At 46.5% G+C, this 24,952-nt stretch overlaps 1 protein-coding gene across 3 annotated transcripts in view; it reads left to right on the top strand.

Annotated features, from left to right (window-relative positions):
• Positions 1–24,952, top strand: part of atxn1a (ataxin 1a) — a 68,566-nt gene that overhangs the window by 16,418 nt on the left and 27,196 nt on the right. Inside the window, exons 2-3 of one of the 3 annotated variants that reach the window (XM_028963553.1) lie at positions 1,474–1,631; positions 23,889–24,000. The gene's annotated coding sequence lies outside the window, so the exon portion shown is untranslated. Of the gene's footprint in view, positions 1–1,473; positions 1,632–2,865; positions 2,886–15,666; positions 15,689–23,888; positions 24,001–24,952 lie in introns of those variants that run through there. The other 2 variants (XM_028963555.1, XM_028963554.1) reach the window with 2 other exon arrangements.

The raw sequence follows: 24,952 nt of genomic DNA, 5'->3' as shown, positions 1-24,952 counted from the left end.
GAGTGTGTGTGTGTGTGTGTGTGTGTGTGTGTGTGTGTACTATACGTTTTCTACTACCCTCATTACTAACGCCAGTCCGATGGAGACGTAGTGCTGGAACTTGCAGCAACTCTGCTGAGTCAGGGGAAAATCCAGCCGTCCATGTGTGTGTGTGTGTGTGTGTGTGTGTGTGTAAATGTGCGGGTTAAAAAGGAAGGGTGTGTTCATGAGTATGTTAGCCAGAGCTTGAGAGACAAATGGAAAACAGTGTCTGACATGCTTTTTTTTATTATTATTCCATCCTTATTGCAGTGATTTTCAGTGCGCCGACACCGTTACTGCGAATTAATAGAAAGTTCATTTCTGCAAGTGCCTTTCCTGAAAGGGCGGAGTGGGTCAGGTGACCTGCTGGTCCCCTTTATGGGAGACGGGGCATCCCGGCGTAATTGCTTGCCCTCCAGTTGCTGTTTGTTTGCTTCTGGGCTTCGCCAGCAAGGAGCAAGTACAAACAAATGAGGCCGTGCTTCCAGAACTGCAACACCACCTCGGGGCGAGCGGCATGCCGTCGAAAAGAAGTGAAACAGTGTCCCCTTAAAAAAAAAAAAAAAAAGAGTTTGCGACTGAAAGAGGGGTTGCCATGCCAACGAGCATCTAGCATCTATAAATAGTGGACAGTGTTAGTGTTTGTTTTGTGAATGTGGTCTCTCTCTCTCTCTCGCTGCCTCTCTTCTGATTAACGCGCCAATCCTTCTCGTCTTCGGCCGCATCACGTCCACGTAAGGCCGGAGGGAGACGTTCGGCCGGGGTGGGCGCCTAGAACATACCCCTCCATGCCACTTTAAATCCAAAAAAAAGAGCCGTCGTTGCGTCTTTCTATTAAGAAAGTGAAAGCGATTGTTTTTTTTTTGTTTTTTTTGTGAAACACTGCAGCACAGCACACGGTGACACAACGAAACGTGTCCTCTGCTTTTTAACCCTTGGCGAGCAGTGGGCAGCCATGACAGGCGTCAGGGGAGCAGTGTGTAGGGACGGCACCTTCATCAAGGGTTATGGGTTCGCTTCCTTACCCACTAAGCCAGTATTTTGAACTTCAAGGGAAAATAATGAGTTGCTGCCATTTTCAGTGTTTTATTTAAGGACACATTGTCAGTGAATGACATAATGGAACACAAACAAGGTTTATGCTATATTAGTGAACAGTAGGTACAAACGTACAGGGGTTTATTGCATATTTGGACACTCCAACTGAAATGCGTTGCGTGCGGAAGTGTGAAGGACGGGTATTCAACAGGTATTCATACCTATGAAAACACAACTGAAGGTTTTATAGGGCTGTGTAATGTTTTGCCACACCCAATGCCCAGCCATTCCATAGGATACAGTCACCTCGTTCAATTCCCCTGGCCGCACCACGGACATTTTCCAGCCGACGTAATCGTGAGGAATGTGCTGTACTTACAGTGGAGCTGAGTTCCTCCGTCCTGTCATCCGCAGGGAATGGTGAGAGCACTTGGGGACAGGCAGACGTGGACAGACAGAGTGGGCGGTGCCCTCAGACAGCTGCTGGAGAGATTTGGACAGCGGACCGGTCACTGCGCTACCAACAGGAGCTTCTTTGCAAACTGAACCCCCACTCCCTCCTGCCTCTTCAGGTAAGGCTGTGGAACCAGCTGATGATGGTCGGTTATAGCTGCACAGTGTAGGAGCGTTCATTTCATCAAGCTAAATATCCTGATTATTACGAAACTGGCTCTGGGGATACCACAATATATCTCATAATGGATACGTCCATGGAAAAAAATGCGTCATCATTATGATCATTATGCAAATCTCACCAAACAAGGAGAGATCTGTGAACCACTGCTGTGAAATTAGTCCACCTACTATTTTCAACCCTACACAAGACTATATAAAAAAAAATTTAAGCTTGACCAGGGCTTTGAGTTTTTGTTTTCATAAATATGGACTTAGTGACCCCTATTGCTGTTACAAATGTTAAGGTGGAACTTTATGAACAGTGTATTCATTAATGTTAAATGCACATTCAAATTTTCATCATTTCTTGGACAATCAGCACCACTTTAATAATATTAAAGGTTCGTATAAAACGTTATGATCTAAACAACACAGGATTGCTTATGTTGAGGATGCTGATGATAATGATGATCATGAATTCCAGACTAGGTTGTACAGGTTCAGGTTCATGTTTGGGTAAATATGTGATCTGGAGAAGGATTAACTAGTCTAATGAGGCTGTGATTAATGCTCAATGAGTTGAAGCTGATACCGGACAGTTGGCCCGTTGTCGTGAGTTTCCACTACCGTACCGGAGTACTTGTGCGTGAAGACGTCCAGAGGTCAGGCCGGTCTCGTGTCTGGGCGAAAACGATCCGGCACTTCCGTTTTTTTCCCTCCGTCTATCTGCTGCTGACTCACTGAAGTCCGAGCCGCCGTGTCTTTTGTCTGTCCTCCTTTTCGTCTCCTTTTGAATCCGTTCCCTTCACGCTCCCCTGTCACAGTGCTGCCGCACTGACTCCCTCCCTCCTTCTCTGTCTTGCCTCTGGTTCTGTGCCTCTTATCTCCCGTTGGCCAGATGTTGGGCTGTTCGGCGCTCCACAGCGTGTGTGATTCATTAACTCCTCCTCTGGGAGTCCGAGTGGAAATCCTGCAGCTTACTGGAGAACAAACAACCCTGGAAAGGCGGGGGGAAAAGAGTCATCCCTCTTTCATTTCGGCTCCTCGCTCTATTACAATTCTACGCTCCGCGCGGTAAGACAGTGGAACTAATTCCGCCGCGGTCTGCGTCCCCGCCTCGCACTGATGTTCTGCCTCTGCAGGAGTAGAAGGATCATCTGGCCTCAACACGGTCTGCTGACAGGGTTCCATCAGGAGGGCGAGGTGTGAAGGTAGGGGAACGAGTGTCGAGTTGGGCTTCGGTATACAGCATCCGAACCCCCCCGCCCCTCGGGTCTTGGGGACTCCATGCGATCCATCTCGCCTTTCATTCAGTTATCCTGCAAGGAAACACTCTACCCGTGTCCAATGGAGGAGCATCTAGCCACAGTGACAGCCAGACACAGTCAGGAATGAGTATGGCGTGTAATGTAATTCTCTGATACGTTGGGAATGGAAGGGCACCTGTAGCCCACAATGCATCACGCTGACTGGCACATTCACCAAACCGCTCACGCTCAGCATACACAGCCCTCTTCGTCCAAGCTGGGACACAACGTTCACTCTCAAGGTGGCTCCGGTGGGGGGGGGGGGCCTGGCACAGAGTATAGACGGGGTGACCGGGTTTTGCGAAGATTGCACGTATGCACGTTGGTTGGATTGGGGGGGTGGCCAGACCTCTGTCTGGGAGCGGTATTTTCGGAGAGGCCAGAGGGCACTTTAACAACGTTGTTGGCAGCCAGAGCCTTTTTTGTCCCTTTCAGGTGTGAACGTACATCGTGAACATGCCCCAGATGGGGTTCCTTGCCTTTTGTTCAGATGGTTCACCCTCTTTCCAGGTGGTATCGATCAGTCACTCGGTCAGTCAGGCTCTTTTGCCCGTTTTTTCCTGCGCTATAATAGACGTAGCACTTTTCTGGTGTCCTTGCTAAGGAGTTACAGAAATAGACACAAGAAGTGACTGCTTGCTAGTTATCTGGATCTTGGAGAGGAGGAACTACCAAGGCCTTTATGTTGATGTGTAATTATTCTTGGGCACATTTCAAGGTGCCCTGCATTATTTGAGACAGTTTGTGGTTCTTCTCATATGTTACTGTTGTCCAACATGTTGTCTCCTCATTCCAGGTGGAGATAACCAGTCAGTCAGACAGTTTACTGACTGGTCATCAGTCTCTTCATTCCACCCTCTTTTTTTCCCCCAGCTCCTAATCCTGCCCCGTTCTCCAACCTCCCCTCCCTCTCCTCCTCATTTGTACCTCTGTTCTCTCTGCCTCAGTCTCTAATTACTAAACAATGAGTTAATTACCTGGGCAACGGCTGAATTAAAAAGGTCCTGTGGAGTGGTGGAGACCGGAAGGCTGTGCGGGTCTCAGAGAGGCTGTTTGGAGTGTCCCCACATGTGAGAACAAAGCCCGTCGTCCTTGCATCGAGTTTCTAACTCGGCCCTGGTTTCAGCCTGTGCTACACACTTAGCCGATGGCAAAGTATTGATTACTTTCGTTGTGAAGGACAAACAGACCTCATAGTGGTAACAGATGCCATAGGTGTGAGGATAGGTTTTTGTGCAAGTGTTCGACAGAAGAAAGACTGTGATCCGCAATGATAATATATCATTGCATTTTGTAAGCAGAATTATAAGTAGAAGTTCTTGAAACTTGCTTAGCCTTGCAGGTATTAGTTGCACACTCAGTCCTGCCAGAAGGGGTTCTGGATGTTTCTAGTCTGCATGGGCAGTACCCATGAAACCATGGCGCTTTCGGCAGAGTCTGTATTTTACACTACGTTCACACGCAGTTTGGCCCATATCAGAGTGTGGGTTGTAAATGTGTAAGTAAGCCTTGGGAACCGACAGAGGAACCATACCTGACACCACCTGGATGAGTTCTGTTCCATTTAAACTAGTTATGTACCGGTTTTGAAAGTGTGGGTCAATATCGTATACCGACACCAACAGTTACATTAATAACATAGCTGATCATGACTTTTTTGTTTGTTTGTTGTTAAAAGATAATTGGTTCAATTTCAGTTTAGCTTTTCACACTTCAATTCTGTATGAATTCATTCAATAATTCTAATTTAATGAATGACATTTAATATGTTGACCTTTAATAAGGTAAAGAACAAATCAAGCCTTGGAATATAGGTTCTATGAATTTTTTTAAATTAATGATTGAAAAGTGAAAAAAATCATTCAGAAACTGGTACGTTATTAAAAAACAAGACATTGAAATATCTTTGTTCCAGTTGTGGAAGGAAGCTTTAGAACGTAAAGTGTTGGAACTTGGTGAGGAGAGCATAGGGTTTCTAATGAAATATGGAAAGGCCTCTCACATATCCTTTAGGTCTGGCCATAAGATCTCCCTCAGGAAGAGCGAAAGAGAGTGAGAGCCGGCTTCCTCGGTGCGGCGTGTCCAGCGTGGCGGCATTATTGGCCTTTTAAGGTGCTCAGTAAAAGGATTAGTGTAATAGATGGCCCACTTTCTGACGGTGCGAGATGCTATTTCACACGGCCTTGTCTTGCATTAATGCCCTCTGGCCTCTCACAGGTGAACCGGTGCAGTATTCCGGTTAACGGCAATTATTACTATTAATTCGGTTTTGTTTTCTGTTGCTTCCTTGCTGGGTCCGGAACGCAGTTTACAGCCATTAGAATGCTGTTCGGCACACTCTGTTAAGAGCGAATTACAGTCAGTAGTTACAGGGACAGTCCCCCCCCTGGGGACACTCAGGGTTAAGTGTCTTGCTCAGGGACCCAATGGTAGTAAGTGGGGTTTGAACCTGCGACTTTGTGGTCTTCACAACAACTAATTACAACATGGTTATTGATTATTATATACTCCATTATTGGGATTGTTTGTACTCTGTGCGTGAAGGTCGAATCCTATGCTCCCCAAGTGACCTACGTATGTTGCTTTAGAAAATGATGAATTGATCTTCTGAAGGGGACGCTAGGCCTTGAATTGTGACCACTGTTTGTGTAAAACAACGTGACATCAATCTAACATGACAGGGACCGTGCTGCTTGGAAATGAATGTCCTGCGTGTGCTTATTAAGCCTGTCACAGAGTGATTTATGTCCAGTTTGTGTCCTATAGACAGCCGTCCCTCCCGTCTATCTCAATTCAATAGAATTATCTGCAGAGGTTCAGGCTAATGGCCCGTTCAGTCAGCCAATCGACTTGGGCCTAATGTACCATTTTCTGGCGCAACAATGAGAGGCATCGGGACAACAATGAGACACGCTGGCAACGTCTGGAAGGTCGTTTAAAGGGGAATCCATCAGCTGTCACCATCGGGTCAAAATCAATATGTTTCCGTCTCGTAATATCTGTAGATTTCGGTGGGAAGCGCAGCTCCTGGACGCTGTAGCAGGCAGGACATGTGACTCTGGTTCTTTTGCTTAGTCATTTGTGACGTCTGTTTTGTCTGCGCCTCCGACACTGCCGGCCCTTTCCACTTATGTAAGGCCAAACAGGAAGTGGAGGCTGCTGGGTTCAAGACACAGTGGGAATGTGCTCTGTCCTCGTAGCTCGGAGCTCATCGGAGATGGACACGTGTCCTCGTAGCTCGTTTTTTTCGATGCTGGTAGTGATGCATTGTGAAACCTGACATGCCTGAAGGAGAGTGCTTAGTGGAATGCAATCCTGGGCGTTACGGAACACACAGTGCTGTCGTACGTGGGAACACGCAGACACACACACACACACCTCCGCATTCATAACATTCGTAAAAATGCGGGGAAGTGCGAGGCCTTTTTTTAAGACGCTCGTGCACGTGCACACACTTACCTAGAAAGATCACACACAACACACACAATGGCTTAGGAGTGTGTGGAGCGGGGCGGGCGAGTATTTTTAGAGACAGTGTGTGTGTGTACTAGTGACAAAAACAGAAGCTGATCTGAGCGGCAGCATGACATCAGAGCGGAGGGACTCTGCAAAGCCCCTCCCACTCCACCCGCGTCGCCACACGGCGACGAAAAGCCAAATGCGAGCACGCGTCTTCAGGCCGCGAAAGGAGGGATGGAATGAATAAATAGGGGAGCCAGCTGTCATGTAAGCACTCCTCTATGTCGGGGTAAATACCCACCGCGCCCGTTCTTCCCTCGCGCCCCACCCACCTTCTTGGAAGAGGAAATTTAGGGGTGTCGAAATTAATCTCATAATCGATGCATCTATGCGGCGCAGAACATAATCGATTACATCGTAATGACGTGTCCTGGTGATTCCGCAGTCTATAAACGGTAGTGACGGGGCGGCCTGATGGGAGTAGGAGTTCGGCCTTGTCCACACGGACGTTCTAATAGCGTTTTTGATGCGTTTTACGCTCATCAGGATTTTGGCAGAAACTGACAGCGAGAAAACACAGCATGCAGCATTTATTTGACGGCATGCGAATGCGCAGCCGACCGAACGCTGGTGCTGGACGCCCGCAGGGACGCTTTTATTTGCTCCAACGAGCAGTACAACGGTCACCTGACGCCACAAACGGCAGGAAAAACGTCCGTTTCAGACGTCCATGTGAATGATGCCTTAACTCTCATCTCACTGAAAACATAATGTAGAAAAATTGATGGGATGCATTGATAATTGAATCGAATCAGTGAAGGTTCACACCTCGGCCGGCTGAAACAAGGCGGTCGGTAGCCTTGTTTATATTGCAGTCGCCGTGAGCGGGCTTCGGATGCGACATAGTCCTTCACGTAAGGCGTGCATGAGTGCAGAGTGCTGCAATTATTGACCGAATTTGGAGAAATTGAGCAGGCTGAGCGTATGCACATGCATACATACCTGTGTGTGTGTGTGTGTTTGTGTTTATGTGTAAATCCACTCTAGGTGTGTAAGCACATTGCATTCTGTTTACTCAACATTCTCGTCCTTTAAGGACTTTTTGACAGTGGCTCATGCATTTTCTACAGGCGTACAGAGAGCAACCTACACGTATTTTAAAGGTGAACTACCTAACACATTTAATACGCCTTCTAAAGACATGATTGTAGATCCATCCTTTAGAATTGCCAACTCCAGCACATCCTGCATCACATTTCCATCCAAAAGGTTCCCAGCCAGGACTCAGAAGGACACAGACAAGGCGTCTTGTCCGAGCCACAATGAGTGTTGATCCCTGTTTAAAATTCTCGAAACTGGTGTCCTCTAAACAAGGTCCACTCTGGAACATTGCTGTCAAAGTGACATGATGTCTCCATGGTGACTGCGTGGAGGTATCCGAGACTGTTGGTCATACCGAACATCTGTCTTCTTATTTCCAATTCTGGAAATTCTTATTGTAAAATATCAGCGTATTCACAGCTGATTCACTTTTTCCACATTTTTTTTTTATTTTGCGACCTAATTCCAAAATGGATTAAATGCATTTTCTCCTCAGAATTCTGCACACAGCACCCCATAATGACAATGGCTAATTGAAAACCACATGTGTTTTATTCATGAATGGATTCGAGTCCATTTTCTGCTTGGCAGCCCTAAATGTGAGCAAATTGGGTGTGGCGAGGGCAGGTTGCAGGCGTTCAGAATGCCCACTGCTCACTAGGAGTGATGGTTAAAAGCAGAGGTTTGTGTCACCGTGAGCAGTGCTGTTTATCACTTCACTTTCACTTTTTTTCACTTCGCTTCCGATGTAGTGGCAACACCTGTCCATCCATCCATACATCCTTCCCAACAAATGCTGTTCTGTCTCGTGAACCTCCTCCTATGTTGATTTTATGTAGGTTTTATGTTCAATAAGCCTCGCGCTTACTTGTTTTGCAGCCGCTGCCTCATACATTAATGCACCCTGTCATTGGTTCATTTATTTACGGGAGCTCTCCCTCCCCCATCTCAGTTCACTGAGTGGTCTTTCACCCTCATTTGACCTGATTATGATCGTTTTGGAGGATGTCTTATCGGGAGTCTTGGGAACGCTGGCGCAGTCTTCTCCTGTGCTGTGAGCAAGTCCCGTAGGCCGTTATCAGATGGAGGCTTTTGGCAGAGGGCTCCTACACGGTGGAACGTGCTGCTTTTGGGGGCCGAGGCGGAGCTAATATCGGCAGATCTGCGGCCAGGTTGGCTCTCATGACCAGCGGAGCTCGGCTGCATGTGGTGACCATTAGGGAGGGAGGGACCTGTTTTAAGTAACGCTGCAGCCTGGACTCACAAACTCTAATGGTTTTACACACTCAACACCCCCCTTCTCTAAATATATGCTAACTTCTCCCTCCAACCCCGAGACGTCCAAAATACTCAATACGTTGCTAGACAGTTTCCTGCGGTATGATTGGTTTGTGTATTGGTTGTGAAGTACAACATCAAAAATTTACAGTAAACTATTGTGAGACAGTACATAAAAATGACTGGAATGTGGAAAAAAAATTCTCTAGGCCTTATATATTTTATTGGTGAAACAAATAAATGTGTCCTCTGCATTTTACCCATTGGTGAGCAGTGGGCAGCCATGAAAGGCGACCGGGGAGCACAGTGTCGGGGCGGCACCTTGATCAGGGGGACCTCAGTGGTGGATAGCCCCTTCCTTGCCCACTAGGCCACCACCGCCCCAAAAATATTATGGCAGTGCATGGGAATTAAGAAGAAAAGGCTTATCTTACTCTTCATTCTCTGACATGGTTACATAGGTCTGTGTTTTTAAGTGAAAATAAATACATTATTACTGGCTGCTGTATATCTGGCTTCTAGTTTTCATAGATGTGGTGATTTGATATGAATGTAGATACTTGGCATCTTGGTGCATATTTTTCAAATTCTCTTGAGACCTTGGGCAGGTGTACCCACCATAGCTTGTGGTGTTAGTGTGTTTTCTGGAGGACGTTGGCTATGCATGACACAGGTAAGCAAACATCTGGTAGTACCTGCAGTAGTTGTCAGTAGGTGTCCGCCTGTCCCTGTGCAAAGGCGTCTGTTTGGTAGATGTACGGCTCTATATTTAACATCCACCGAATAAGGTGCGGCCGCCCGGCGCTACTCTACAGATGGCGGCCCACGCCTACACCATTATACAATGTGCATTGTGTAACAGGGAGAGCCGCCTACCAACACCCCTCCCTCCCTTCGTCTCCCTCTCGATACTCAGATGCACTCGGAGGTTCTCTACTTGCGTCGGCTCCAACCGACAGGACAGTGTAGGCAGTGGATTTCCCGGCCTCCCACTCCACAGCTGCCAGTCTGAGGGTGACCTGGCGAAATATCGTATCTAACAAGTGGCCGTGATTCAAAAATATACCACGGAAATACCCACTTGAACATTGATATTACCACTGGTTTGAATATCATGCATTGCAATGCATTCTATGGTCATTTAAATAAGCTAGTAAATGTACAGCTGGCCAAAATGTGTGTATTCGTTTCTGTAACAGGTGAGTTGCGTATGTAGTGACATTGTGGGAATATGTGGATCTGATTCATGTTATTGTGCCATTGACTTGCCATTTGTACCCTGAAAAATTATACTTTTGAACCTTTGAAATCAGTGATTTTTTGTAGCTCTCACTTTGTTCCTTGGTCCTTCGGGTTCTTCAGACGTGCTGTGTGTATTTAATGGCCGCCCTTTGCCAAATGCACATCACGCGGGGAGAGATCTATGGACACTTTTCAGAGTTTTCGGAGGGTATGTGGGGACAGCTGGGCTCACCGGGGCTCCATTGCCTGCTTCGCTCCGAGATCAATAACACCTCGCCTCTCTGATTTACCTGCTCAATAACAGCTACCCGACACTGTCTCACTCTCCTGGCGCAGCCGGCTGGAACGTCGAATCGACTCGCAGGAGTGTTTGCCTCGCCTGCTGAGGGAGGGAGCATTCAGTTAACAAAGGCCGCACGGATGAGGAAAAACCTGCCGATGGACTTCATGATGGAAAAGAACAGCCTCCCAGGGTGGAGTTAGTGGAGCCCAGAGGGCTGTTGTCGCCTTTTCTTACGTAAGATGCGCCGCGGTACGGAAGGCTGTTTTAGTGCATGCGGGCCAAAGACGAGACCTCTGACCTTTGCGCCATTGCAGTGGGGCTGTTTAAACAGTCTGATCAACACCAACATCTCTTCCTGCTGCTGCTGGAACTGATTAAAGATATTTAGACTCCTGTGAGGAGTCCCAGGAGCGATAATATCTCATGATATGACGCACCACTTTAAATATCACTATGCCTGATTGCATTGTTTATGGTCACAAAGTCAGCGGCTCCCTGAATGACGTTGCTTAGGAACAACAGGATCAGAGATCATCACGGAAGATGATGATCGTTTTTTTTTTTTAAATAAACGCCATAAATAAACATTACGGGGTAGATTATGGCATAACTGCAATAACAAATTTGGCCTTTGGCCTCTTGCCTCTGACCAGTGCCAGTACAGTACAGGGCTGCACAGTTAATCTCTTTTAATTGCAAGATATATAAAAAACGACAGCTAATGTAAGCATTTGAGTGATATTTTGGTCTAAAAAAAGTTTTACAAAGTTGGGTTGTTTAATCAATAAATATTGAAATGTTGAAAAGTTCGATGAAGTTTGATTTTTACATAGTTTATTTGTTCTGCCTGTCACTAGCTCAGTCACAGCGATCATATTCAAAATATATGTATATTTTATAAGTATTTGTAATATTGTTACTTTAAAACCAAGCCAAGATTAAATCATTATTAAAAAAATAATGCTCATTCCGATGTAATTGACAAATTCTGAATAAATTACTTTTTAACCTACTGTAACAGAATACATTACTGAATACGTTTATTAAGCCATCACTACTTTAGCCCAAACCTGTCTATGAACACATTTCAAATAACACTTCATAGCATAGATTAGGTTGCATACATTTTTGTAAATAGTGAACTTGTTAATTATCGGTATTCCGACCAACTGTGTTTTAGTGAAAATCACGCCGCTCGCCCCACCTCACTTTCCTAGATGTAATTTATTGGCACGACCAAAAATGACACAAGTGTGCTGCCAAAGCAAAAAATTGTAATATAATATAATGAAACAGCCTTCAGCTCCACAGTGATGTCACCCCGTAGAGCTGGCATAGCTGCACATTGCAAGTGGGCAGGGTGGAAGCAGCAGGGCGGTACAGCTGGCATGGCGGCCAGCTGCAGGCTGGGGGGGTGAGGACGTGTGCCAGCCCCAGTGCAGCCACGCCCATGTGTGATAAAGGGGCTCAGGAAGGCATCCTGCTCCACTGACTTCCCCTTCCAGTGTTTTCCTCCTCGTGTGTTTGTCGTCATCCCTCATGTTTATTCGGTTTGATTCGGTTTAGTCCTCCCTGCTCGCCCCTCGCCTCTTTCTCAGTCAATCAGCATGAACAGGGTCATGTTGTAGCTTCCTGTCTGTGTGCCATGTCAACCACAGATTTTTCATCTTTCTGGACTTCCGGGTCAAATATTTTTAATATTAAAATGACCACTCCACGTGTAGTGTTTTTTAAGGATTGGAGAGAGGTCTCCATGTTGCTCCATGTTGTTTTTGGAGGTCATCTGGTTCGCCTCACCTCCAAGACACCCAATCCCCCTCTGCCATTGCCTGGTCTAAATTATACAGTGTGGCTGTTTGACACCTTTATTGGCTCCTTGAATTTTCTGCTACACTGAACAATAAATGCGCAGTGGAGGCCTGGATGTCTGAGTGTGTGTGTGTGTGTGTGTGTGTGTGTTTGTGGTGTTCATTAACATGAACAGCCTTGGTAACGACATGATAAGCGCACGTGCAGCACCCAAATTGTCTTACTTACTGCACCTCCTAACCTCCTCCGGCTCCAAATTGGTCGATCCATGTGATTGGTGCGATCCGTCTGCCGCTGTTACTCATCACTGTATGCCTGAACTCCCATAAGCCCCTGGCTCTTTTCTCAGGTACCATATGAAAGTGCTCTATGGCATATTTGTGTCTAACTACCAGCTCACGATATTTTCCGAGTATAACTGGTTTACTGGCTTTTTTGTAACGGATCGGCATTAAAGATCAGCTGTGCTTATTTTGGATGAAGCATAAAATTTCAATTATGGCCATTTTGAACAATAATCACGTATTTGTCATTAAGAATGTAAAACACCATTTTCATAACTGAGGTCTAAACCACAAGATGTCTGACTTTTCTTTACAACTTCACGTCAGGACGTATCTTTGTTTAAATGTTACAGGTAGCACCAGGTCACCATGTACCTGCATGTAGCTGAAATGACAACAAAGCACTTGAACTTGAACTTGAACTTGAACTTGAACTTGAACTCATGTCTGACTATTTATAATGAATGGCCACAGCAGGAAAAGTGAAAGCATCTTAATCAGAAGGTTGCTGAAATAGAAATATAGTTTGTAAATATGGTGTGCAGAACAGAGGGAACTGGCATGACCAGTGTTGAGTCCCCTGGTCCATCCGTGGACCGCAGGAAGCGGCTATGAACACATAGTGATTTGGGATGAATGCAATGCAGCGGAGGGATGTCACCAGACCTGGGCCGTTCTTCTCATGGTGGCCTAGCGGTTAAGGAAGTGGCCCCGTAATCAGAAGGTTGCTGGTTCGAATCCCGATCTGCCAAGGTACCACTGAGGTGCCACTGAGCAAAGCACCGTCCCCACACACTGCTCCCCGGGCGCCTGTCATGGCTGCCCACTGCTCACTCAGGGTGATGGGTTAAATGCAGAGGACAAATTTCACTGTGTGCACTGTGTGCTGTGCTGCTGTGTATCACGTGTGACAATCACTTCACTTTCATAATATGGATATGTTATATATTAATATCCCAGCTGTGGCTGGGAGTTTCTGTTGTGTTGTGTTTGTTGCCAAGACACCGTGTGAAAATAGAAATATAGTTTGTAAATATGGTGTGCAGAACAGAGGGAACTGGCATGACCAGTGTTGAGTCCCCTGGTCCATCCGTGGACCACAGGAAGCAGCTATGAACACATAGTGATTTGGGATGAATGCAATGCAGCGGAGGGATGTCACCAGACCTGGGCCGTTCTTCTCATGGTGGCCTAGCAGTTAAGGAAGTGGCCCCGTAATCAGAAAGTTGCCGGTTCAAATCCCGAGCTGGGTTCCACTGAGGTGCCACTGAGCAAAACACCGTCCCCACACACTGCTCCCCGGGCGCCTGTCATGGCTGCCCACTGCTCACTCAGGGTGATGGGTTAAATGCAGAGGAAAAATGTCACTGTGTGCACCGTGTGCTGTGCTGCTGTGTATCACAAGTGACAATCACTTCACTTTCACTAATGTTCTCCTAATGTACATCTCACATTCTTCTTGATTCCTGCAGCGTTACAACCATGTGTTGGAGTTACAGGCTGGGCTGGGAGTCAAGGTTGATTGGACTGCAAGTGATATCGACCACAAGGATTGGTCGCATGTCAGGGGTAAATGTGGCTAATCACCTCCGGCTAGATAAACACACACACACACACACACACACACACACATACACACATACCTTGGCTTTTATATCTTTTAGGGAACCAGATGTCACTTTTATAAAGTACTTTTACATTTCTTTTTGTGTTCGTATCCCACTGAACACACACACAAACCCTGACGAAGACTTAACTTAAAAGTAGCCATGGCATCAACTGTATGGATTAGTTTCACTCGAGCCGAGCTAGAAACGTATGTGAGAAAGCATCTACACACACACACACACACACAACGGCAGACATGCTCAGTGAGTGTAATTAATCCCCCTGCTGTGTCAAGCAGTGACTCATCACACACACATACGGCCGGGCTCGCTCTGCTAGAGTACACACACACACACACACACACACACATAGCAGTACTGAGCCTGATAGCAGTGCACAGTGAGAAGTACACATTCCCACTTCACACACACAGACACACACACTGTGACCTCTGTGGTCACACCTTATTTCTACACACATCACACTCACACACACACACACACACACACACACACACACACAGCTGTATGATAACCAGCAACAGGAAAAGCCGCCTCTCTGTAAAACCGCATGGCATATGCAAAGGACTGCAAGTGTGTGACACTGTATGTGTGTGTGTGTGTGTGTGTGTGTGTGCGTGCGCAAGAGGGAGGCATAGAACGAGGCTCACACATGCAAATGGAACGGAGACCTCAAAGACGGAGGTTATAAATAGCTGCTCAGTATGGGTCTGCCTGAATGAACTCTGCGCGTCTCTTAAAGAGACAGCGCCGTATTCCGCCCACGCCCACGCACAGAGTCTGTCTGACGTGAACACACACACACACACACACACACTTGCAAATGTAAGATTAAAAAGTCCGTTTTTTACACTCACATAATTCACATCAGCAAGTAACCACGAACGATTAGATCTGAATGAGATCGGATGCTGCTGAGCGCAATATTGTGATAGTGGTAGTTCGTGGCCCCCAGTGGGGCAGTACTCTGTCCGCATCAGTAACCGATGAGCCGAATGGCTTCGTGTCAGTTTGTAAACCTCCCTGGGACACTAGTGGATCTGGCCACATGACTGTGAGAGAGACGGGGTGGGGGTGTGAGGTTAATAAGGCACAAAGTGACATTAAGGCACCCAGGGAATCCATTAAATAACACCGGCGCTGGTCTTGTTTTAATGTGAGCGTCTGGAACCTGCCTGTGAATCATTTTGCTGTTGGCGGCGGAGGGAATTATTATTACCATTTTTCTAATCTGTGCAATGAAAAGGTCTTTGCATGCATACAACCTGGAGCTCTTGTTCGTAATGATTCGATTTGCTCCACTTCTGCGATGTCGCTGTTTTTCTGTCATTTGCCTGTCAATTTCAACAGACAGTCGGTGCAGCACTCTGTACACCCTTGTCAGCAAGACCATTTCATTACTCCTCTCGTGAGGCCAGAACACAACTTCACGTTGCCAGGCAACCGCGCGGTCGGAGTAAACACGACGGACCATGTGACGGGGTAACCAGGTGACGCCGGTGTACTTTTTTGTTTCCTGGGAGAAGGGCTAAGGGTCTCATGCACGGCAGCATGACCATCAGGTCAGCATGTGGTTAGTCCGGGGTGGAGAAATGGCCTCGTGATTGGCCGTTTGCAGCTGAGGTCAGTGTGTGTGTGAGCATGTCTGCGTTGATGCATGTCTTCCCATAGCTCTGTATGAAATTGCATGTGTGTGTGTGTGTGTGCATGCGTGGGTGTTTAGTTGTGAGTAAGTGATAGTGATAGTAGTAGTAGCAGGAGGGGAAGTTGTGAAAGCCCGTTTTTGCTCTTGACATGTATGTGTGCGTGTGCTCGTTTGAGTATTATCTGCTCCTTTAAGGAAGCCCCAACCTCCTCCACAGCCTCCATTTCCTCACTTCGTACTCGCTGATCCTAGATCAGCCCCGTGTCTGTCTCCATGACATGGGAGCTTGGCTGCCCCCCGTTTCTTGTTCGGCGGGGAAACAGCGGCATCTGGCGGCGGCCGGCGGCACCTGCGACTTCACGGAGAGCTTTGCCAGCTTTCCTTAAACTCGCACCTACTGTGCAGGTATTAAACAGTGATAATTATATTAAAAAAAATATTTATATTAAGAAATGCAGAGTGACAGCACTGAATATTCATGGATTCTCATCTTCCGGGCTGTTTCATCAATTATAAATGGAGGGGTTTACTTTATAAACCACAAAGCTGGAGTTGCGTTGTGTTTTCCTGCTTGTCTCTCGGAGGGGAGTGGGGGGATTGTCAGTCCCTTGTGCACTTGAGGAAACTCTCAGGAGGCCTGGGGACTCTTTGAAGACTCGACAAGGGGGGGGGTTATAGAAAAGAACCCCGTTGTTTTTTTATATCTCCATTTGCAGCATTGCACATGTATTTTATTCATTTTTTTTTTTGTTTGTGACAACTGTGCTTGGGTAATTTCGGCTTTACGTGCAGATGCCTAGAGGTCATCAGGGTCACTGTTGTTAAGATTTGAAAATAGAGAACTGCTGCGTTTGTTGAAGAGGCCATTAATTCAGGCCATTTATATTTCATTATAAAAATGAAACCACTCGTTCACTCCTGACTGACGTCCGCGTAACCAAGTAACAATGAATGAACACGTACCCCTTTCACCAGGCTTTATATGGTCGCAACCAGCACTGTCTGGAACACTCGAAATTAAAATGGAGCAGTAAGTGTGCAGTTCAAGGCTAATAAGAGACACCCTGTTATCGCGATGAGTTCACGGGCCTCTTGACATTTTCAGCACAAAGTGTCACTTGGCCCACAATGTCACACCCAGTTTACACAATGGAAGTACAGAGTGACGCTGTTCACCTTCACGTCGGCGACTTTTACAGGCCTAATGGCAGCGTAGCCTTGTTACCGAGATTGTGAAGTGACCTGGTTGTGGGCCATCCATTTGGAGTTTAAGGGGACCACGCCCACAGTTTACTCCTTTTTTCATTACTTTTTTCTTCAGCGGCTGAGGCTTTACTGCTCTGTGTGAAAGAAAGAAGGAAAATAGGGAGGGTTGAGAGGTTATCTCGCCTCTGTGGGGAAACCGGAGAGCGGCACCTGCCTCTCACCACCAGCGCTATCCTTTTACGGCCCTTTGTCCCGTCTGACAGGCCAGCATAGAGTGGAGAAATGAAGCAAGGGCGCGGATGTGGACTACAGTGAGGACTCGGATAGCTCTCCATCTGCGGCTGCACACACGCATCGAAGGAAGGTGGCTGAGGTGGGCTCGGAGGGAATAAAGACAGCCGCAGTACCTTGGGTTTAGGGTTATGTGTTTGTGTGTGTGTATGTCTGTGTTACCCTGCTGTGCCGTTGCCTGTGCTTGGTTGGTGTTCAGTGCTGGATGCTTTTTGCTGCTTTTGAACAGCTTTGGCTAGTTGTCTGGTACTATGTTCAGTATTGGGTTCTGAGCCTGATTTGGTGTTTATTATTGAACTGGCTGCGTTTGGTGTTGATTATTGGGTGTTTGGCATCATTGAAAAGTGAAGTCTTATCTTCAGTGTTCGATGTTCGGTCTCTGGATGACCTCTGCTTTATTTGATGTTCAGTGTTACTGAACAGTTCAACATATGGGTGACTGATACTGGGTTGGGTGTTCATTGTAATTGAACAGCTCAGTCTCTGATTGCTGTCTGCAGTGTGTTTGGTGTGAGTGAACAGTTCAATCTCTGGATGGATGTAGACACTGTATTTGGTGTTAAGTGTTGGGTGAACAGCTCAGTCTCCAGATAGATGTAGACCCTGTTTTTGGTGTTGAGTTTGGGGTGAAGCTTGGTGTTGAGCTTGGTTTCTGGGTGGTTTTTGGTGTTGAGTGTTATTGAACAGCCCAGTCTCTGATTATGGAAACTGTTTGGTGTTGAGAGTTGGATGAACACCTCTGTCTCAGTATAGATGTAGACACAGTTGTTGGTGTTGAGTGTTGGATGAACAGCTCAGTTGCTGGATAGATGTAGACATGGTTTTTGGTGTTGAGTGTTGGATGAACACCTTAGTCTCTGGATATGGACACTGTTTTTGATGTTGATTGTTAAATGTTCAGCTTAGTTGAGCAGCTTGGTGTCTCCATAAATGTAGACACAGTTGTTGGTATTGAGTGTTGGATGTACAGCTCAGTCTATGGATAGATGTAGAAACAGTTTTTTGGTGTTGAGTGTTGGATGAACAGCTCAGTCTCTCTATAGATGTAGACACAGTTTTTGGTGTTGAGTGTTGGATGAACAGCTCAGTCTCTCTATAGATGTAGAAACAGTTTTTTGGTGTTGAGTGTTGGATGAACAGCTCCGTCTCTCTATAGATGTAGACACAGTTTTTGGTGTTGAGTGTTGGATGAACAGCTCAGTCTCTCTATAGATGTAGAAACAGTTTTTTTGGTGTTGAGTGTTGGATGAACAGCTCAGTCTCTCTATATATGTAGACACAGTTTTTGGTGTTGAGTGTTGGATGAACAGCTCAGTCTCTCTATAGATGTAGAAACAGTTTTTTGGTGTTGAGTGTTGGATGAACAGCTCAGTCTCTCTATATATGTAGACACAGTTTTTGGTGTTGAGTGTTGGATGAACAGCTCAGTCTCTCTATAGATGTAGAAACAGTTTTTTGGTGTTTAGTGTTGGATGAACAGCTCCGTCTCTCTGTAGATGTAGAAACAGTTTTTGGTGTTGAGTGTTGGATGAACAGCTCCGTCTCTCTATAGATGTAGAAACAGTTTTTTGTTGTTGAGTGTTGGATGAACAGCTCAGTCTCTCTATATATGTAGACACAGTTTTTGGTGTTGAGTGTTGGATGAACAGCTCAGACTCTCTATAGATGTAGACACAGTTTTTGGTGTTGAGTGTTAGATGAACAGCTCAGTCTCTCCATAGATGTAGACATGGTTTTGGTGTTGAGTTTTGGGTGATCAGCCTAATTGAACAGTTGGGTCTCTGGGCAGATGCACACACTGTGTTTACTGTTGTGTGTTGCGTGTTCAGTGTTATTGAAAGGCTCAGTCTGTGGTTGGCTGATGCTCTGTGGATGATTTGTCTGGATGAAGCTGGTGTAAATAAATAATTCCATTGAATCACACTGTTTATAATGCTGCAGATACACAATGTACAGTGTTGTGTGTGTAGTGTGTGTGGAGTAAATGCGTTCTGGTGATATTGCTGGAGCGTGAATGGCTTTATTAAGTCACTTCCCATCATCTGAAAATGGCCGTGATTCACTACCACCAAGCTGTTGCTTTCAGCTCAAAAGAGAAAAAAAAATGGGAAATTATGATCCTGTGCTGTGGCGTGGAACTGCTGCTTGTGTATGTGTGCGTGTCTGTGTGTCCAGCTGTCTGAGGGTCTAAGATGAGCTCACCACATTAATCCGCGGCTGCCCCTCCTATCCATCGATCTGTGATGTAACTGCCCTGCGGTAGTAGTGATGTCAGCCCCCGCTCTTGTGTGTCTGTTGAGTGACCTTGGAAGGGTTGGGCTGTGAAGTGTGTTTGTACGTGCCTGTGTGTGGCCCTGCCCTCCGAGGGGAGTATGAGTAGACCTGCGCTCTGTAGCAAATACAGACACACACACAGGCATCCTCACACCTGGTTCTCCTTCGAGCCTCCAATGCTGTATTTGTTTGTAGCAAAAAAAAAATGTCCTGTTATCTTATCATATATGAAATCAGCTGCTGAGGTGGATAATTAATTGTCAGTAATAGGAATTGAAAATTAGTCAAAATCCAACTCTTTTGAAACCGATAGCTACTAGAAAACCGCACGTGTCCGTAGATGCACCAGTGCGTCTGGTAACGCCTTGTAAACGCGTGAACCCCCCGCAAGAGCGCCGTATTGGAAAGGATGTATGTTGATGATGCCTCAGCGCTGCTTTCCCTCTCTCTCAGCATGCCGCTGTCTATAGGTCAAGGTCATGTTCCCGTCGCGTTCACCACAGCCTCCGTCTCCAAGACAACGGTGAAACGTCACCACTGTCTCCTCACACCTGCATCAGCTCAGAGGGGACGGCGTGTTACAGGCGGCTGTCACTGGGCTCCGCTGGGATACAAGCCGAGCCCTCAGCCAGACCTGGCCATCACCAGGCAGCAGGCCAACAAGCCAAGGCCATCACGGCGAAACTGTGAAACCTTCATCCAACTAAAACCCTCTACACCGTCACTATTTGCCACCAGGTGTTCCTGGAACTTCTGTCCCGGTTTTTATCCCCTCTATTTATCTCTTTCCGCTTCCTTTTCATCCTCTTCTTGGTAGCGATGCTGTCCTGGGAGCGTGAGGAGGATCGTCTTTCCCCCCTTGTTCTATATCTCTGAACCTTATACTGTACGCTATGCAGAGGAAGGGTTGTGTAACACCAAAAACACACACATACGCTCTCATACACAGGAAGACTGGCTTTTATTTTTAAAATGATCAGACGTAAAAACCTATTACGTTTTGCTGCACCCGGTCACCTCTGAAAGGCCGAGACCGCGGGGAAAAGGAGCTGCTTTTTTAACGAACAATGCAGGGAAATTGTACAATGAGAGCCAGGTTCCATTGGACGTATGCGCTCACTCCTGCAGCACGTAGCACCACGGCGAGAAGCGCTGCTGGTTATTTCCGGTCTAAATTGCACCTAAACTCACATTCAGCCCTTAATGAAAGACGCAAAATGAGCCCTCGATCAAATGTTGTTGAGGTCGAATCATACCTTTCAAGCCACAACTGTAACCTTAAAGTGCCTATTTAAAATAGCAAATGTGATCCAATTAAAGCTGTGGCGATAAAATTAAGAAAATAACTTATTTTTTCAGATCTTTTGTTCACATTTGTTAACAATAATCAGAATAATCAGAATGTTTTAATGTCCTTGTAAGCTACAGTGTTTCTTCTCCCGTTTCTTTCGAACAATGCAGTTGTGTAATTTCTGATGGCACCACAGCCGTTAGGCCCCAAAGCCGATGTTAATGCTAACGCTAATTACTCTGTATTAGATCTCATGTGATTTATCATGCTCTCCAAGACAACCTTACTTGCTCCTGCCTGTGTCCTTGATGGTGGACGTGGACGTCGCTGCTTTATATGAAGTCTCTGCGGGATTTTTACAAGCCTGTGAATCGCACCGAAGGACGGCATTATAGGGTCGTCTCGTCAGGAATGCCGGCCTCGTAAACACCTCGGAGGTGCTGCTGGTCGCGGCTTTAAAAGGGTTTGTGTCCTGTGGAGCGTGTTTTCGTGTCACCCCCGCACATCTGTGAGAGGGGAAGTGCAGTGTGCGGAATTGTTTCTTGAAGTTCCCGAGCATTTGGCAGCAATACGCAGACGTGAGCAGGAAAGGTATTGTAGTGTGTGTGTGTGTGTGTGTGTGTGTGTGTGTGAGTGTGAGTGCATGTTTGTGTTATAGCCAAGATGTGAAGGAAGTACGGCGTAACGACCCCCCCCCCCATCTGCGAGACAGTACGTCAGGGTCCAAACACGCTGAGCCGCAGCCAACTCAAATCAACTGGCCATTATCACAGACTGTCCTTGTGCAGCCAGCGTCTGGCAGTAAACAGCAAGAGTCAGAAGCAGATAAGATAGGGTGGCACTTTTTCTTTTAATATGGAAAAGACAAATCTGGGAAGTTCACTTCACTTCCTGTCCCTTCTTTTTAAACGCTCACAGCCCACACATTTGGGTACGGTTTTATTACGTGAGTGCATCAGTGGCCGTCGTTGAATTTTGTGACCTTATTGCACTGAAGGACGTTATAGACCAACACTGCCAACACTATGCATGTATCTTAAGTTGCATTACTTACAGTTACTTACCTTAAAGAAAGAAAGTCCAGTTGCCATGACTCAACTTTCAGTGAAAAATTGACCACTCTGATGAATGGCGGTTTAGCAGTTTGGAAGGATTTCTGAATATGTTTATGTGGATGAATATTAAGGCACAGAAATGGGTGGAGAGGCATGTAGTGGACTTTCTTCATTCATTCATTCATTCATCAGAATGTTGTAAAATTCAGCAAGAGATAATATTACAAATGCAAGAGCTAGTAGCCGCCATGCCTATTGTTTATTAACAGGTTATTCATTTTAGTTATTTATGAAGTATGTAATTGCTTAGTGTAAAAAATGTAATGAGGAAGTAAAGCATGGTCGCCTGTAACTTGTCCCCTCCCCCAACTTCGGCCACACACCAAACGTTTTTGGGAAACCTTCAACATCTTACTTTAATTTTGATGTGATGTGTTTTTGAAAATATGTGTTTTTCTTTGTCCAATAAATTAAATCCTCTGTTAGTATGAGCACATACCAGTTTATATAATTTCCTATAAACACACCAATTACAGCTTTTTTTTTTTTACTTTGCAACGAAGCCCAAACCTGGTAATTAACAAATTAATTACACCGAGGAAAAATGCTTGTTTTTGTTTTTATCTGTTATTGAAATTATGGATTTTATATTAGTTTATTAAATTTGTGCCACTCTTAATCTATTTCATAACAGAGATAAGACACTTGAAATCATGAAATCATCACTGCACTCCTGAATATGTGAAGTTTTTTTTTCTTACCCAAATGAAGCATGTAATAGGTGTTATTAGTTCTGAGAAATGCAATTTCACACCATCAAAGGAAGCTGCGGGACTCTAACCAGGTCCCAGGTCACGTGATCCCTCGACACAGTCGCGAGCTCGTCGTCGTCCTGCCCGCCGCACCCACAGAGCGCTCTTTTTAACCCCCCACGCTCCGCGCCTTTTAATGGGCCGCCGGGTTCACAGTGGAGCTTTCAGCCCACGGCCTTCCAGGGAACTTCCAGCGACACCGAGCCTGTTTCCATCTGCCCTTGGCAGCTGAAGATGTGTTTACCCGACACTGGTGCTTCGTCTGGGTCGGACACGCCGAGGGACGCCGCTAGAAAGGACGAACCCACTGCGCAAGGCTATTCTTGTTTACTATGTGTCGACATGGCAACGCATTTGGGCTACGAGTGGCAGCTCTAAAGTGTGAAGCGCAAGGCGCCGTTTCAACCCACAGTAGACATTCTGCAGCCGAACTGTCCCCACACAATGGCACTGGGTGGTACAGGCGTGGAACGGTGTCCCCTTTTTATCCCCCTGCCCACGCCCACTCTGGGCACAGACCGCTTTTGATTGCATTCACGCATCCCAGAATGCCTTGTGTCTCTGGATCCACATAAACTTGTCATCGCAGCGCGTTTCACCACACGTCCCCACAGCCACCATCTGTCTCCCTCTCGCTCTTCCTCCGTCTCCCTCGTTTTTTTTTACACTTGGTGATTGATTCCTTCTCCGGGCAGCGCTGGTAATCCTCCGCCGCAGCTTTTCTCCCCGTCGTTCCTCAAAGCCCCAGGAGCATTCCGCCTCCTCTCGCTCCCTCCTCCCTGTCTTCCGCTGTCCACCAGTCCTCCCGCGGGCCTGTCAGTAGCCGGACGTCCATCCTCTCCCTTCCACAACCGCGATGAGCTACAGAATCGCGTTAACGGGCAGAATACCGTCGGTCGATGCGTCCGTCTGTCCTTTTGCCCGGATTACTGTGGATACTGTGGAGTGATGGATCGGACTGTGATCTCCTGTGCGGTGATCCGGGTTGGACACGACGGCGATTTGGATCCTAATATTGAGAGGTCGTGAAGCGAACTGCGGTGGCATATGTGCACAGATCCATGCAACCGACTGACTTTGTACAAGGTCATGGAGAGTTCATTAAGTGATTTGACCAATAGATGATCCAGAGCAGGATCTTCATTTCATCACCATGCAGTATGGTCCAAAAGCATTTTGAAGCTTAAAGATTAAAGTTTGAATTCTGGTCAAATCTGATTTACTGATCCACGTGCTTCTGTGTGTTAAGGTTGAGTCGGGGCCCGAGTCCAACCGCTGTGCTGTGACGCCGTGGAACCCCCCCGGGGCTGCTGCGCCCGCTGACGCGCTGGAGGGACGCCGGATGCGGTACGCTTAATGAGGTAGGAACCACCAGGGAGCAACGCCACGCCCCTCACACCCAGACCCATTAAACCCCTGAAGCGTTGTGCAGAACAGGAGGAGCTGGTGTCTTCTGTAAAGGTGTCCATCCCTGGATTATTGTCAGTAAGTCTAAGAGGGGCTTTCACTGAACCCTTCCATAAGAAAAAGAAAAGCGGAGCACTACGTTCTGAGCTTGTTCGCTACTATAAGGCAAAGTGTCCTTAGGACTTACATAGATAGATAGATTTACTTTACAAGAATCGCTTAGAAGATATCTGTATCTTGAAGAGGAGAAACTAACTACCCATTTTTCCTAGCATGTAATATTATTCCTGTAACCCAGAACAACGATCTTTAATGGCTTTAAAACTCTCTCTGAACTTCCTTGTTTTTACAGCTGTGCCCATAAATACATAAAAAATACATCATGAAAGTTTGTGTTTCTTTCTATTTCTAACTCCTGAGGACGTCTTTCATCTTAAACTAGCAAACAAGCCCCAAACTTAGACCCGTGTCGCCTGGGCATCAGATGCAGTATACGGAACTACGCTCTCAACAAATCTGGTGCGCGGTATTAGTAGAGGAACGAGGTAGATGGGTGGCCAACAGACGATATGGACAAGATGTAGTTAAATATGCGAGCCTACGAAAGTGGCCGAGGATTGTCACTATGCCGTGTGCCCTGGTTTTTAGAAGGTAAAGACCAGTCTGACCTCTCCTGGTCAGACCACAGAACTACAGGCAAAAATCCATCTTGCTGAAGCAGGAGGCCGCTTTCTACGTTTCCCGTCAGGCGCCTGATTGGATGAAGGCAAACTAGAGTCTGCCTGGCAACAGTGCTGCTGTTTACCAAAGCGTGTGGTGCTCTTTGAGCAGCATCTCCAGGAGAGCCGAGAAGCTTCCTTTCCTGTGAGAGCAGATCACGAGAAATTCAAACACCTTTAATGATTC

The sequence above is a fragment of the Denticeps clupeoides genome, chromosome 20, assembly GCF_900700375.1.
Source record: "Denticeps clupeoides chromosome 20, fDenClu1.1, whole genome shotgun sequence".
Lineage (NCBI taxonomy): Eukaryota > Metazoa > Chordata > Actinopteri > Clupeiformes > Denticipitidae > Denticeps > Denticeps clupeoides.
The sequence above is the reverse complement of the archived record's forward strand: the minus strand, read 5'-3'. Positions and strand labels throughout refer to the sequence as shown.